The sequence below is a fragment of the Belonocnema kinseyi genome, chromosome 5, assembly GCF_010883055.1.
Source record: "Belonocnema kinseyi isolate 2016_QV_RU_SX_M_011 chromosome 5, B_treatae_v1, whole genome shotgun sequence".
Lineage (NCBI taxonomy): Eukaryota > Metazoa > Arthropoda > Insecta > Hymenoptera > Cynipidae > Belonocnema > Belonocnema kinseyi.
The window spans coordinates 51,707,957-51,723,420 of NC_046661.1; the positions used below are offsets into that span (position 1 = coordinate 51,707,957).

The 15,464-nt window shown below is 34.6% G+C and overlaps 1 protein-coding gene across 1 annotated transcript in view; it reads left to right on the top strand.

Annotated features, from left to right (window-relative positions):
- LOC117172833 overlaps nucleotides 1-12,460 on the top strand; it is a 62,775-nt gene extending 50,315 nt beyond the window's left edge. The window contains exon 4 of the mRNA XM_033361079.1: nucleotides 12,363-12,460. The gene's annotated coding sequence lies outside the window, so the exon portion shown is untranslated. The remainder of the gene's footprint in view (nucleotides 1-12,362) is intronic.
- Nucleotides 12,461-15,464: the final 3,004 nt, after the last annotated feature.

Consider the following 15,464-nt stretch of genomic DNA (forward strand, 5'->3'; position numbering starts at 1 on the left):
GCGACCGCCACCTACACGACTTCTTTCAAACCTCTAAACCAATCCGTTGTGTGCATCTGGCGATGAATTGAAGAAGACTACATATATTATACATATAATCTCGGAGAGCAAGGCTAAAGTATAATTCTGCATTACTTTGAGCATCAACCTACCATAAGGGGTTTGGAGGAGATAAACCGATCAGAAGGATGTTACGGGGAGGGTTATGGGTGAAAGATGGATTCAGTGAGGGGAATGGGGGTGCAAAGCACAGTGCTACTGCACCTATCTCTCACTCCTAACCCTCATCGACACGCCTTTTTGTTACACGTATTTCATCCAAAGCTCCTATGGCAGATTGATGCTCAAAGAAAAACAGAAGTCACAAAAATTACATTGGCTGCGTGATTCAAATAAATTATTGATCGGACCTTGTTTATTTGATAGAAAATACAAATCACATACGAGTAATTAGTGATTTCGGACATTTACATTTCGAATTGGTTTGAAGCTCTCCTTTTCATTAGTGAGATTGATCTCCTTTTCATTAGTAAGAGCACCTGTACTTTCTGAATGGTTGCCCGTAGGGATTTCGTGGTGACTCTCGCTACCTGCTTCAATAATAGGCCGACCTGCAAAAAAAGAGATACCTGCATGTTAATGGCAAGTTCAGAAAGTATGTTTATATATAATTGCGACCTGTCTCCGAGAACCTTTAGGATTCTTGATCTGTCTCAAATCTTGGATTTTCGAGTTAATAGTTTTTCCTACAATCGCAAGCTCTATGCCTATTTCAATCTCACTTTTACATACGCAGATGCGTAATAACTTCGGGTGGACATTGTGTTCATTTTTATTTTATTTTATTTTATTTTATTCTTGGATCCAGAAAACTTTTCGGGGGGTGGGGGAGATTGTGGATTTTTTTCAACTTATACATGTAAGAGGAAATGGCGCCTCCCCTAATGATTCAAAAGTACTTTCTCTATTGAATATAATCAGGTAAAAAATTTCACTTTATATTTTTCAATTCGAGTGGTCATATTTATAAAAATACCTGAAAGCGCATGAATATTTAGAATCAGAAATCGTACCTAAACAAAATAATTGTTGGTTAGAATAAAAATTATAATCTGCGATTGCGCATTTTTGTATACCAATGTATGACTTCGTCAGGATAAATTTTGATATCCTGATGAATATGAAGTAAGGATAAACCTGTTAAACGGTCATCATTCATCGCCAGTACTTTTAAATGAAAAATAAATGGCAAGATAAATATCCTTATCGCATACTATAAAGACATGTTTGTGCTGTTAATTGAATTTTGTCAACTACTCGTTTTTCATGAAATCATTTGTTATTCCAGGATCGTAATTCAGTAATGAGTGCCCTTTCAGATATTTAAGGTACCACTTTGCAAAGATTCGAGTACCGTTGTCCACAAACGCAAACATATTCTAAAAATGTATCATCCTCTTCATTGTTTTTAATAGCATTTTCTGTCAAAAGTATGGATAGGTGGTACTCTTCAAAGTGTGTTCAGAGTATCGTGTTTTCATATCTTGTATCACACTCTCCATTAGTGAAACAACTATAGACTAGAAAAAAAGTTTCAGGATCTTTATTCGGATAAAGAAGGAAATCTGTGTGTATAAGAAATAAAAATTCACAAAAGTTTATGAAAACAGAAAGAAATTTGAAGATGAAATATTCGAGAACTAAACATGAGAGTTTACCAGTGAGTTATTTCAAGAATTTGTTTACGAGTATTGTACAAATATTTGGAAAAGAGATTCTTGAAATGATACAGAAAATGTTGCACTTCTAATATCATATCGAACTTTATTCCATACCCCGGCACCTTTGACTGTAAATGATCTTTGAAGCTCATACGTTCTGTGAAAAGGAATCTTAAGGATTTTATGTCTTTTACGAAGCTTAGAATATACTGGAAGGTATCTGTCTACAATTGGAATAGGTTAAATAGATATTAAGGATTTTTGTTCTGAAAAAGAGTGGAGTTATCTGAGTGGAGGTAGGTTAGAGCGTCTTATTCCTATATAGTCGTTGTAGAATTCTCTATGTTTTCCTCGAGATGCTTTGTACCTGTTCCTTTCAGGACCAGATACCGTTGTGGAAATATTCCAAATCTTTAACTACTTCCGAAAAAGGCATAGTGAGATTCACGATTCAAGAAGGTGGAAATAATGTCCACATTTTCAAGTGGCGGAGATGATGTAAGTCCAACAACAATTCCATTCTTCCAGACCCAGATAATCACACTATCGATATCTTCGTCAGCTAAAACAAGTAATGTACTTAATGTAGAAATTATCGACATGAAGGGAAGCATTATAAATATGCAATATAATAGGAAAGATAATTGGAAGGGCAATTTTAATGATTTGGATTGATATTCCATGGAACTGGGAATGTGAAAAAATTCTTTAAAAGGTCATCAGGCTGAATATAACAGTCTATAAATTCGTGCTTGGGCGAGATTAGGTGTAAACGTCTAAGGAGATGCCAAATGTCCTCTTTTTTGTCTCATGTGCAATCTCTTTACGATTGTATTGATTTATCGCATCTCCAATCTTAGTTTGAACTAGGTTCCTGAGTTTACGAAATTGATGGAAGTAGGTTCGTGATTTTACGAAATTGAGCTAGTGCACTCGAGTCGCGGTACTGCTAACATTTAGCGCAGGTCCGCCCTCAATAGTGAGAACACATAAGGGGACCCCACTCCACGGACCATTGACTATGTTCAAATATCAACTGTTTACATGCTGACCGTTTGTAGTGACGATTTGAATCGTTATTGTTAAAATTATTATTAAAATGAATAGAGCGAGGGACACTTTGAAAGACGTCACAAATTGAATTGTGCATTGGATGAAATCATCAAATGCAGAAATGAGGAGTGGGGGTGAACGGGTTGTAGCGTCGTTCTCACTATTGGGGGTAAAACGTACTCAATAGCGGGAGTTCGCAGTTCTTTTTACAAGTCGGCTTTTGCCATCACGTTCCCCCATAAGATTTTTAATTATCGTCTGCAATCATTAAGTCAATACATGTACTGGAACGACCAGTATGATGAGTAAAATCATGATGTACAATCGAGAGTCCCGAAGAATATACCAAAGAAGCTAGATATTTGGAATGATTGGAAGTGAGATTTAAGTTAGCTATCACGCAGGAAAAGACTATCTATATGATCGAAATATGTACTGCAAAAATACATCAAATTGCCAAACCATAATAATATCATACCATTGTGTGTGTAACCATTCCATATAAAGACTAATTGCTATTGGAGTCGTTCTATATATTGCAGCAATTACAGCTGAATCCTAGGCGTTTCATTATCTTTTCGACAAAAGATCTTTCCTCCTCGATCTGTTCCTGGCGAAGATTATTAATTATGTTTCCAATATTCATTTCTTCATCATTAGGTACAAAAAAAATCTTTACCTGTCTCAATTGCTTTCTTATGGTATTGCTTTCTTACGCTATTATGCACAGTTAGAATGCCATCTTTATCAACTGAAGAGTCCGCATTTTAAACCTGTTAAGTGACATTTTTTTCGAAATTGATTTTTTTGTATTTTCTGGTACATTGTTTATATGCAGGTAATAGCCCGCAAGCGAAACGGCAAAATTCCTTTTAGTTTAAAAAAATGGATTTTCGAAAATCGCGTTTTGGTATTTAGAGCATAGCTCCGCAATCTAAACCTGTTAACTGCTTATGGAGTCTTATAGGAAATCCGTGATTTTTCTCACAACGGCTCAGTACACTTGTGGAGGTCAGTGAGACACGAGTCAGTGGATGTGCAGTTAAGAGTATGTGTGTGTCGACAGTTTTTTGTAGCTACTTTAACGTCATCTTCGGCGTTGTCGTCTACATATCGCTGTGAAGACGAAGGTGAGCGACGTGCCCCGATTAGTAACACTCAGAAAATTGTTGCGTAAACTATTTTAAATTTTTGCAAGCACATTTATGTTCGCCTTACGATTCCAAACATTTTGACATATAAAACTTGTCTCCAGCTTGAAAAACAACGCAGAAATATGCGAGCTCGGAAAAACAATGGAAAACCAGCCGTAGTACACTGAAGATGACAGGATTAGACCGCAGGACCCTTTTTGGATAACATATGAATAACTTTCAATTGTCATATTAGTTGCATCTATTAAATTAACAAAGAATATTAACAGGTTTAGACCGCGCACATTTTGACTAAATGACCGAAGTTGGTAACGGGCCCAATCGCGAGTTTTGTTGCAGATACAGTTTTATTGTGTTCCACTTTTTCCTTGATAAATGGTGAACAGTAGCGACACAAAAATAATTTTTTAATATCAGAGAAAGCTAACTAATTAAAACTTTCGACATGATTATGACTAGTATATCTTTTCTCTAATTTTCCTTGTTTCTTGTGTTCAGAAAATGCAAATTATTAGTTCTTAGGAGGTGGCCAGCGGTTTAATAGTATTGGTTTCTTTGAAAAGTTGAGTGTTTTTTCCCTATATAATTTCCTATATTGTAACAAAGGAGGTTTACTGCGTTTCGTAATGGTTGAAGTATTATTGGCTGATGAACGAGGTTCATAGAAATGAGATAGGTCCAGCTCAGGATGAGATGCGTCTGAAGTATGATGCCTTATGTTTAGATCCTTTCGAGATAAATTTAGATTCGTATAAGGAATACTTGAGCGAGATTATGGTGCACTTGATCCTGGGCAAGAAACAACATCATTATCGGGAACATCGGCGCAAGATGGACTTCAGGAAAACGTACCTTATTAGGATATAGAATTATTCATTTATAGAAGAGCACATACCATCTCCCAGAAGTTAGTACCACAAGCTTAATATCTAGAAAAGATTAAGGTGTGCTGAATTTGGCAGTAAACGGTTTTTCGAACAACCGAAAATTACGGGCACAAACTTTGAAAAGCAGAGAGGTTGCAAGTGAGAAATATCAAAGTTGTTATTGATATGTGCGATTTCCTTGAATCTGGGGAAAATAATGTTATACCACAAGGGCAGGAAATTTGAAATTTCTGAATTTCGCGGCATGATGCCTTAGGCGAAGCCGAGGGCATCATGTCGCGCAGCATTGTCGCATCTTGCATCTTGCACTGTAATCTCAGATATTTAATCCTATTTCTCATAAACTTTGGGTCTTGAAAACTAACATTCAAATACTTAATAAGGTCAAGATTTCTTAGAAATTGTTTCGTAATGCCTTTAAAACGTTGCCAAGCTGCTTTTTCCACCTTAGTCATTCTTTCTTTGAATTCATCGTCTTTCAAAAGTTATCTAATGTGTGTTCCATCAAAAACACCTTTTCTTAATTTCGCATCAGACAGTTCAGGAAACTTTTTATATATTTAAATAAAAGCTTTACCCTCTGTATTATTCATTGATTTGAAGAATTATTTTACAAGTACCCGCTTTATTTGTAATGGTGGAAGGATTATCTTATCGGTTGGTATTAGACTATGTTTTATAATATTTTTAGATTATTGAGTATTCGAATTTTAGTTTTGGAGACCCAAAGTTTGTGAGAAATAAGATTAAATATCTGGTTCAAACTTTCTGCATAACAAGAATTAAGTCTCGAGCATAAGTTTTGATCGTAGCTTTCTGAGATTACAGTTTTTTAAAGATAAATTTGTAAGTCTTTTTGTTGTTACGGTTATGGGGCTATAAGATTATGAAGTTTCTGGATTATACGGCTATGGGGTTTTGGAGTTATAGGATTATGTACTTTCGGGGTTGTGGAGTTTTGAGGTATTAGGTTGTACGGAGTCATGGGGATGTGGAGTTATGAAATTTAATTTTACATGATTCGGAGTTATATTATCACATGCAATTTTCTTATGATACAATTCAGGGTTATGGAGCTTATGGGCTTTGAGGTTATGAAGTGGTGGACGCATGGAGTTATAAAGCTAAAACTCTCCGAGATTCATATTTCAAATTTGCGTGTAAGTTTTTTTTCTGCATTTTGGGTTCGTAGTTTATTGGGATTTGAGATTTATGAGTAAATAACCCTCCACTCATTTTTTGTGGTTCTGTGTTATTTCTATGCCTTTTTTAAAGAGAATTTAGAAAAATTGTCTACACTGTAAAAAAAAGTTGCTGTAAATTTATATCCTGCGACGATGGAAATTATTCGATCGGCGTGGAGAAGAATTCTGTAAAAATACATATTTTTCTTCTCAATCTGCGTCCGCCATTAAAAAAAACATGCATGACGTAAATTTCCCGTCTTTGACCGTGAAATGATGTACGGGTCGTAAGTCAACACACACAGTCAAAATGATATTTTGAGGTTTGGTGTCCCTAAACTGTTCAGTTAAACTCAAAGATCCTTTGTAGTTACTAAAAATTGAATTATATATATATATATATATATGTATTATATATAATAGAATGTTTATATAATAACCCTTCCTAAATTTCTAAGCTGTCCAAATAAAAAAAAAAAGGTTAAAATCAATATGAAATACAAAACAACAAACGAAATGCGCACCAAATGGCAAAAGTTCGTTCGGCCGTCTCCGAAACTCATCATTTGGAACGACTTGCACTCGCTAGATCCAAATGGTCCAAATTTACGTCCTGCAAATAATTATGCGGCGTTCGTCCGTGCGGATTTACTCCCTCACCATAGAAAAGAACACGTCAAAATTTATAAGGTTGTATATTGTAATTTCAAAATAAACTGCACCTATAATTACTAACTGACTCTAAACATCACTAAACCTTTTTTTACAGTGTACTTCTTTAATTTTCTTGGAAAAGAATGGAACAGGACCACAGAAAATGAGCGGACTGTTTGGGTCACTCAAGCCGAATCCGAAACCTGTTTTGCCAAATCACGTCAGCGTTTTTTTCTAACCTCAAAAAAAAACTTGAAACTATAAAACGCCACAATATCAATCCTTAATCCATATCACCCTATACCTTCATAGCCCAATAACCTTTTTAAACTATTAAACGAATGTTTTGACAAATTTTCAAACGAATCTTGTACTAACTTGATTCACGCTTCTACTACCTCAAAGTATAACAAAACTAATTCGTTCAAAAAGTTGATTTAATTGCAACACGAAGAGGAAAATCAGCGTTTTAAACGACGCTTATTAATTTTCGTTCAAAACGACAAGAACCATCGTTTTAAACGGGGAAGTCGTCGTTTCAGAGGATGATACGTTGCGTCGGATGAAGGTTTAAAACGACGATAGATCCTGGTTGAAACGATGATCTCGTTCCGCCCCAAAATAAGCTCGGACCATCTCGGCGCGGCCTAAATCAGAAATGAAGGAGTATCATCGTTTCAAACGACGATGATCGTAGTTTTAAACGTCGGAGCGATCCGTAGGGTGAAACGACGGTGTAATCGTTTTGAACAACGATGCCCTTTCGTCGGTTCAAACGGCAATTTTTCTCTTCGTAAATGATTAAGAAATAACCATCGCTATAACCAAGTGTTTACATAAATAATCATTCAAAAGCTTAGCTTTTTTATTCTTGTATGATTTTTTATAATTTCCAATATCACCAAATTTTGCAATCGTCGATTTCCACATTCGAAAGTGTTGATTGTAAAGTTTTCCCATAATTGGGAAGCTTCAAACGTAGATTTTCATATTAAAAATTTGCAATTGAAAACGATTGTCATGATTTGGATGTTTCAGTGTAATCATTAAATAAGAAGATTTACGATTTACATACCAAATCAGCGACTCCGAAAATCCTTTGTACCATACCCTATTCCTACTTTTATGACGTAAAATAATTTTTACACTTTTTATCGGCCATATTGGATTCATTAACTTGAAATTCTGAAAAATAATAAAAAAATCGTAATCAGCAATTGTATTTTTGAAGCTTTAAAAATAAAAAAAATTGCTTTAGTTTTTGCTGAAGGTGACGTCAAGCGCATGCATAATCACTTCAGTGTTATGTTGCCACTTGCGTCGCAGCCTTGTTTTCTCAGATTTCCACTATATGACGCTAGCGCACAGCCGAAATTCTTAGTTACCGACGGATGACGCCTATCAACTGCTATTAAAAGAAGATGAGATTGAAGCCAAATTTCGACCATATAAATGATAGGTATTATAATTTTTAAGTTTTAACGCTGAAAAAACTATTGCAATTACTCCGTGATATTCCAATAAAAAATTTAACGTAGAATCCGAATTGCAACAAGTTAAATGACCATCTTGCTGGTTTTTTTTTCTCTAGTTTTTGTTGCATGATACCGAAGGGATACTATGTGGATACTATAAAGATACACTGTAGAGTATCCACGGAGAAAAATTTATGGTTGTAAGATACATAATTAGGGTTGTCACAACTACAACAAATAGTAAAATATGGTCCAACTATAATTGTGATTTCCACAACTGTATAGCTGTTTTTGTAAGAGATTGTTTGTAAGAACTACACTGTGTGCCTGCCACAAGTATGTACTGTGTTTCTTATAACCACACTATATTTTGCCATAACCGTGGCTTTTGGTTGCCATTGCCACATTATATTGTTGCCGCAGATACACACTGTAGTTGTCGAAACCCCACTATGTGTTTGCCGCATGCACACATTGTGGTTGTCACAACCCCAATATGTGGTTGCCGCAGGCATACATTATGGTTATCACTAGCACACAACTAAATTTCTCTTTATTAACGTGTGGTTGCTACAACTGCACAGTAAAAGACGTTTTGACTAGGGTGCGGTTGAAGACAAAATTCTCAGCATTAATGTTACATCAGTTTTTATTTAAATTTGTATGTTACTTACTTTACAAAGTTGACCAATTTCGCTTAAAATACATCAATTTAAATATAATAAACACATTTGGGTTCGCCTGAAACAAAATTAAAACAATAACTTTAAAAAAATCATATACTTGTGATGTACAAAATGTTTCGAAGTATGCAAATGCATGAATTTTTAAGTTTTGTGTTTCACCGTCGCATATAAGGAACCACTTCCCATCTGATGAAGGATGACAGGAAATGGGGTGACAAGATCTGCCAAAATAGGCATTCTATTTGTGACGTCCACGCTAATTTATATGCATGGAATTGATTGTCGAATCCATATATTGTCAAACGCTTGCAAACCAAGCAAATATCAGCGTTCTCATTTTGCAAAACGTTTTCAATGTACCCGAACTGAGGAAACAGGGCAGGGTCGTTAAATGAATGGGGAAGACTACATCTAAAATCAGTGAATGTAGGGCAATGAGATACATGTTTAAAGCATTCTAATACTCCACTATCATCATAGGGTAAGCGTCTTCTCTTTATTAATAAACGATAACATAAGCCCAACTGTTCCTTAATGTACAAGGGTTAAGTGATATTTCTCTTACTACTTGTAGCATTAGCCTCAGTTTGCTTGTATTTTTGTTTCGCTTCGAATCTTTTTGATAATTGATAAGAGCTTGATAATTGGACTAGATTGCTTGAGAACAGTTCCATAGTGGATAAGATTATGGACCTTTGGTCGCACTGACAGTAGAAGAAAAACTTGCTTAAACATTATCAGGTGCTCATTCACAAGTATTTTTAAAAGAGGGTAATGATTCCTGTCAACTGTATAACACATAAGTATACCCACTATTTTTCTCAAACTGAGATATAACTTCCAGGCTTGATCTTCCTGCTGGACCAGATCTCCAACCAACATTGGAAAAATCATGAGAAAGTTCATCATTTCACTATCTGACATTTTCAAATTTTTTGTTCGTGCAATTCTTGTTCCGAAACGACCGGAATTTTATTTGATATGGCATTGTTGTGAAAATCAAAAGAACTGAGACTTGAATTTAGGATTTTAAGTTTAGAACTGCATTATTTTTAATTATTAATTGAAGCTTTAAAGCAATAATGAAGAATATTTTCTATGACATATTCATAATAGCCCTCTAGGCCGTCATGCAGAAGGTCTACCAAATAAATCTTCTTAGTTTTAAAACCCTTAACGTTTTCCCATACAGATTTTTCTTTTATGCCCGTAAGGGAATAATCATTTTTTAATACATCATCTGCGTAGCTTTCAGAGCGCATTTTTGTTACATTGAACATGAAGTGTGTCTCTTCTTTTGACATCGTAGAGAGCCTACAGCAATATGTGGCATTAAAACATTCGACCAATCCTAAAATGGTTTGAAGCCTATATTGTACCCCAATACTAATCCTAGCACAAAATATATGTGTTGAGGACCGTTTTCAGTTTGAATAATAATTCCCTCTGACTGAAAAAGATTTAATTCGATCTATGATCCTTTAAAAAACGCCGCGATTTTTGAACTCCGTGCGCTCAGAGGAGTGTAACAGCACACACGAATATGTTTTCCAATAAAGAACTAACCTCTGTAGGGAAGCATGGAATACTAAAATAAACTCCTCCAATATTGATGCAGACCAGCCTGAGTTGCTAATAATTTCTAACTTTGCTGTAGACCCCGGCCGTATTGAAAATCTTCTGCAGAATATCTTGATTAGGAATAAAGTGGACATGGACAGAAACAATTTTTTTTAAAACTGTGTCATCGCTTTGCATATCATCAATTCTCTGGCCAATTACGTAGCTCTGAGTTTTTATGAAGTACCCAGTTTCCTTGAAAGCTTTGATCCGAAGGTATTCATTTTAGAGGGAAGAATATGTCTGGTTAAAGGTGTTAAAAACTGAGTCTATCTTGCCAAATATCTCTTTCTGTCACTCTTGCCTATTGCATTCACTTAATTCACTACGAATTGATTTCTGCATCATATAGCTTATGTCGCTAATAAGATCTTTCATGCAATCCAGTATTTCTTGTACATGACTACGAGGGCGCTTTCGATTAGCGTATAACTTGGAAAGAAATTGCATAGTCGATTTCTTAACACTGTCGCTTAGACTAACATTTTCATCGCTTGGTATATTTTCTGTGGACTGTTCAGCAATACTTTCTTCGCCTGTGCCGTTTCATTTACCACCTCTACTTCTTTCGGATGAACAATTAATACATTATTTTTAACTCTATCTGCACAATGATATTTTCCTAAATGCCACAAGGCCGCCGTCGAAATGAAGGAGGTATCACATTCCATACAGAGGGGCATTTTGTGGAACTGTTTTACACTAGATTTCTTAAAATCTCGATAATTAAAGTTTAGGCTATACAGCGGAGAATATGACAGAATTAAGGAGAATTTAAGATTTTCTATATTTTCATTGTTTACATTATTAAGATAAAAAATGTAAGTTGATCACTTACATAAAAATACCTGTAAATGATAAATACTCAGAATAATAAAATTCTGAATTGCCAACTGACTTAATTATAACTTACCGCCAATTTATCTAAAATGGAGTTACAATTTTAAATTATTTCACTTTGAATCTATAAGCACTTAACATTTGTCCGCTGTCTATATTCTCGATAATATTCTCATTCGCGTTAATGTTCTCGAAGTAATATAACTGTGACTCAAATCTCGAGTTCATACCTTCAAAACTTGTATCAGTCTCAATAGCTCAGACTGATTAAAAAGTTCCGTATGCTAAACCTCGTAAATGTGGAGCAACGCTTTTGCAAGCACTGCCCACAGTCGCTCACTCTGTGTGGGGTAGTCTTAAAGACCACTTTCAAATCACGCAGAGGCGACTCCAAAAAAATTGGTTTTCTGTCCATTAACAAATAACTGGAGTATATTGTGAACAAAGTTGTCCCGACAACGAGAGGAAATGGCTGTATTCTACAGCCCCGCTGTAATGCGGTGTTGGTCATGCCATCCAGCTGCTTCTCTAAATCACCAATCACCTGTTGAATAGCGTTTTTAGATACAGAAGTAAGAAACGATATAAAAAAACCACGAAAGGTCAATGACACAAACCCTAACGTGGACTATAAATCCTTCCTGAATCTCGGCTCGTGATGCCCTCCAGGGTTGATAGTTTTTTTTTATCTTAACTGCTATAACTGGGAACAGTTTCGCGAAAGCAAATAGAAGATCCACATCCGTTGCTAGTATATGGTAGTTACTTTTATAGTTATCTCCGGTACTATACCTCCACATTTTATTTTCTGCCTTCTAGACTCTGACCGCAAGTTCTTTGAGAATTCTAACCAGGTATTCTCCATACGATTCGCTGCATTATTAAATAAGATTCCGAAGTCAAGCTCCAATTATGAACAGGACATGCACGAATTAGTAAAAGTTAATGCGGAGCACGCTAATAAAGGGCTTAACCTCATAAGAATTCAAACCGAGCTACCACAAATATTAAGCCAAAATTAGTATCGTTGGTGACTTCGCTTTCTTTTGAAAGTTACAATACTGACAAAAACTTTTTGTACGTTTTAGTGTGAATCCGTTAAAAGCTTACCAAAAGATGACCTGCAGGTTGACTCAAGGATAGATATTTGAAAATGTAAAGAACACATTTTGTGTCTGGATCTTCCTGCTACTCACTTGGCAAATAGTTCATACGGTATGAACATGTCTTTTCCCATTTTGCCTTGATTTTTGACCATGGTTCAACGTATGTTTCGAGATACCTCAGATATCTTTCAAGACTATGTTCGTCTGGAAGAAAATTATAGAAATAATTCATACCTGAATTATAAGTCATAATCGCAATGAGAAAATAATAAATATATACAAAGAATATACATACCTGCTTTTGGTTTCCTTGGAATATTATTTAATTTAGCATACTGGTCATGTAGCTTCCCCGCTGCAGACTCTCCTTTTCCTCTAGTGCTCTAAGGAATGCAGTAAGTGGCCTAGCGACATACACAAAAAGAATCAAGTATCAACTAAATTTAACACAAAAATGCGCAAAGTAAATTAAAATGTCAAGTGGTCTTACGGCAAGCTCTGCAGGAAACGGTTCTATAATAAACCCAGCTAGCTCCGAAAATCGAGGAAAAGAAATTCTGCACAGAAAAAAGAAAACATAAAACATTTTTATAAAATTGTCAAAGATAAACGGAATTTCTGAAAATAATGTAAAAAATGCTTACGAGACACGAAAATTTGAATCCTGAAAATCCATAATCTGTATAAAGGATGTGCAGGACAAATTATGCAAATGTTCTTTAACACTAAACCTTCTCAAAAAAACCATCTTCTTTACACTTGAAAGAGATTTTTCTCGAAAATACCATAAAATCGCATGTATGTCAAGTAGTATGAATTAAACGATGGTAATAAATTAGAATCAGATAAGATTAAGAATGAAAAAAGAAACACACATTCTGGAAAAAAATATTTTCAGTATCATCAGCATCTAATACATTTTTGCTAGCGGCCTCTAACAATCTGGGCCTTTTACTTGCTTGCATTAGCTCGACCCCTCTTGGAGATTAATTGCGTTTCATCATCCCCGAAAGATTTTGCGATTTGTATTGTAGAACCCTGTCTGATTTGAAATGAACACATTTTCGGTGAGTCCACCATCTTAAAAAAAATCGTTCCGACGATTTAGATTAATTTAGATGAGTATCCTTTTGAAGTTCCCTATTCCATGATTCTTCTTTCCTGAAAATTAACTTATCCCTAAATTCGACTTTTATTTTTAAGTAGAAATCAAACCTGGCCTCTTATAGCCGTATTTATTTTTATTTGCAACTCATACATTTTCTTTGTAAAATTCGTTTCTTTAAATCAAATTTAAATTGAATTATTAAATTAAATTTAAAAAAATATCTATATCTGTGGTGTATGAAAAGAGTGAAATTATCTTTTCTGTTCTGTTTGTAAAGGGTCGAAAGAATCTGTCTGTGGTGTTTGTGAAAAAAGTACTTCTATTATTATTTTTATTTTCATTTTTTCTATGTTAGTTTTTCTTTGGGTTTTTTTGCTTCTTTTCTCTTCTTTGCTTTCTCCTGTAGCTCTGCCCTTCTTCTTAATCTTTCTTCCTCCAACTTCTCTTCCCTTTTTTGCTGGTGGCTTCCTGGATATACTTTTCTTGTCTTATCTTTAATAATCTTTGCATTTCCTCTGTCTCTCCAGCTTCCTTTTTTTCTTGTTGTTTTTTAATATTCTCGAAAACTTCTTTTAATTTTTTTTCTTCTTCTAATTTTTTTCTCTTCATTTTCTACTCTTTCTCCTGTTTCTTCTCCTCTGGCCCCCTTCCTAATTTCATCGATGTTTGGAAGACCATAAAAAATTCTTTTTTCTTTAGCTAATTTTTGGGTCCTAGGGTCTCCTTTTCTAGATCCGTACTCCTCGTACATCTTGATTTTTTGTTCCCACAATTTTCTGTCACGGATTTTTTTTATTTCCTTTAATATCTCCCTATCTATTTTTGCTCTTTTCAACCCATTTTTTGCAAGAGTGAATCAAAAGTTGTTCACCTTGCAAGTCGATGAGACAATCCTCGCACTTTAAGATTAGTCTTCTATCCATTTTCCTGAAAGTAAATATTTTTCTTTTTTTCGGTCTATTTTTGGTGTATGTGTTAGTGCCATTTTTTGTCAATGTCAGTAGTGTTAAAAAATTAAATCATTCACGTGTATGCCATTTTAAAGAATAATTCGAATCATAATCTAGTCTTTACTAATAAATTTTTTAATATCTTTTACGTTCCAATTACCTAGTGATTTTCCATTTTTCGTTTTTAGTTCGTAAATTGTTGGTGAAATTTTTGATTTGATAAAAAATGGTCCTTCGAAATTTTTATTCAATTTTTGAGCTATTCCTTCCCCTTTATTTGACAATGTTTTATTGCTTTTTAGTACTCGCTGGACAATTTCAAAAGTTATAGGCCTACGTCTTAGATTATATCACCTAGATTACATATCATTTGCGATATCTAAATTGTTAATTACCTCTCCTCTAATTATTTTTAATGTTTTCATTTTATCTGCCCATTTTTCTGACTCTTGAAATTCTATTTCGGTTTTTTCGTCTAAATCTTTATTCAAAGCTTGTATGGGTTGAAGTTCTCTACCTAAATTTAAAAAAGCTGGTGTAAAACCTGTAGACGAATGTTTAATAATATTTAACGCAAATTGCAAATCATCTAAATTTTCATCCCATATTTTATGGTCTCTTTCTAAATACGCGTTAATTGCTGTTTTAATTGACCTATTACATCTTTCTGTTAAATTAATTATTGATTTATTTACATATTCTTTTCCATTATCTGTAAACAAAATTCTAGGTGTTCTCCATTTCGAAATTATACGCTTATGAAATTCTTTTTCAACGGTTGACGATAATTGATTTTTTACAGGAATTATTTGTACTCATTTTGTAAACATATCAACAAAAACTAAAATGTATTGATTTTTAGATTTTCTCATTGGTAGTGGACCCATCATATCAGATGCCACCACTGTCCATCAGGGTATAATCTAACGGGCAGCTCTGACCAAAAGGGCAGTTCTAAAAAAAAAATGGTCAGTTCTAAAACTTGATTATGGGCAGTGCAAAAATACATTTCAAAAGTTGATAGAG